This window comes from Amblyomma americanum, chromosome 10 (assembly GCF_052857255.1).
Source record: "Amblyomma americanum isolate KBUSLIRL-KWMA chromosome 10, ASM5285725v1, whole genome shotgun sequence".
NCBI lineage: Eukaryota > Metazoa > Arthropoda > Arachnida > Ixodida > Ixodidae > Amblyomma > Amblyomma americanum.
The window spans coordinates 95,205,693-95,207,548 of NC_135506.1; the positions used below are offsets into that span (position 1 = coordinate 95,205,693).

At 52.2% G+C, this 1,856-nt stretch overlaps 1 non-coding gene across 1 annotated transcript; it reads left to right on the top strand.

Annotated features, from left to right (window-relative positions):
• Positions 1–742: 742 nt before the first annotated feature.
• On the top strand, positions 743–815 carry TRNAF-GAA (transfer RNA phenylalanine (anticodon GAA)). The gene has a single exon. It is a non-coding gene; the product is annotated as a tRNA-Phe (tRNA).
• The last annotated feature ends 1,041 nt before the right edge of the window (positions 816–1,856 follow it).

A 1,856-nucleotide genomic window follows, 5' to 3' on the forward strand; every position in this document is an offset into this window, starting at 1 on the left:
CAGGCAGATATGTCCTGAAACGGGTGAAAAAAATGCAAGTACCACCGGGAACAAAAAATTTCTTCTTCAAGCTTCACACCGGGACTCTGTCTGTAAAATCTATCGAAGAAAAAAAAGAGGTTTTACCTACCTTCGGGATCCCACTGCCTTATATGTAAACAACCAGAAACAATCGACCACGTTTTCTTGCACTGTTGGGAAGGGGTATATTTTTGGGACGTCCTTCAAAGGACCATCAAAAAAGAATTACCATTGGATCCGTATGGAATCCGATTCCTGCCTACAGCAAAAGAAGATGGCATGCCGTTGGATTTAGTAATGCTCGCGGGCCTCCATAGCATATGGCGCTCCCGAATGGCAGGGTTTCATTGTGATCCGGATGCGCGGCCTGCGCGATTGTATTTCCGTGAGAGATTGTATTTCCGTGAGGTGCTGAACACACAAGCATCTCCCCCTGAGTGGCTTTCAAAGCTCGAACCTTTTACGGAACTCAGGTAATTTTAAACTGACAAGGCCTGGCCCTATGGCGGCTGTAAGCTACCGTTTTGTAGTTTGGGTGTCTACCCGTGTATGCTTTTTGATGAATTCTGTCGAAGCCCGGCAATAAAGAAAAAGAAAGGAGAGCGTTAGACTGAAGATCTAAAGGTCCCTGGTTCGATCCCGGGTTTCGGCAGCGTTTTTTTTTGTTTCGCTCGAACAGTGCGCATAGCACGAAAGCAGCAGCCTACGCCCTCATCCACGTGCCGAAATAGCTTAGTTGTGAGAGCGTTAGACTGAAGATCTAAAGGTCCCTGGTTCGATCCCGGGTTTCGGCAGCGTTTTTTTTTGTTTCGCTCGAACAGTGCGCATAGTACGAAAGCAGCAGCCTACGCCCCCATCCACGTGCCGAAATAGCTGGGATTCCACTTCCGGCCGCCGCAGCGAACGGACGTGTGATGATGGGCTCCGTAGGAGCGGCTACAGCGGCCATGTCTGGCCGCGGAAACAGGTTTTTTGAAACTGACAACGAGTACGATGTCATCCTACCAAATCTGCCTACAGGTCGTATAATTTTTAATACAGTTTTTCTTCACGCTGACGTCCGTGCACGACCGTATCGCGTTGAAGATTTCCGTGACGCGTTGGCTCACCTAAAGTTCCTCCCTGACGTAACCACCTTGGGGGCGTATCGGATAAGTCACGTCTGGGCAGTGACTTTCGACAGTGCTCACGCTGTCAAGAAGATGCTCGCCGCTGGTGAAATGCAAGTGAAGGAACGTCGGTGTTTGATAATTGACCCAGCAAACCAAGATGTTCGAATGAAGATTCACTGGCTGCTTCCGGGAGTGCCAGATGAAGAAGTGCGAGCGGCCTTTGTGCCGTACGGAAAAGTAACTGATGTCAACGCGGGTACAAGGCGTCACCGATAAAGGGTCGACAACGCGCCTGGTGTCTCCTTCGCTGAAAGCGGGAGTCAAGCTGGACGATATTCCGCATCGAGCATCGCTGGTGAATTGGCCCTGGTTGTGGTACCGGGCAGCCCCCCCCCCTCCCCCTGCTTGCGCTGCCGTGGCAAGGGTGATGTTCGGTGCGAGTGCAAAATTCCGTGGTGTGGTGCGTGCCGTCGGTTCGGGCATGCGGAGAGTGAGTGTGCGCGAACGTATGCCAGCGTGACCGGGCGTTCTTCTAACGAAGCAGCGTCCGAGCTGATGATGGATGAGCTTGACGCCGAAGAAGCAGCGACGGTAAAGGGAGGCAACGTTTTGGAGACACTGGTGCCCCATTCAAACAGTGTCGCAGAGGGGAGCGGGAGGCTTGAGCCTGCATCCAGTGTCCCGCAAGACGGTTTGCCTGATGAGAAGGCTGTTGTGTTGGAA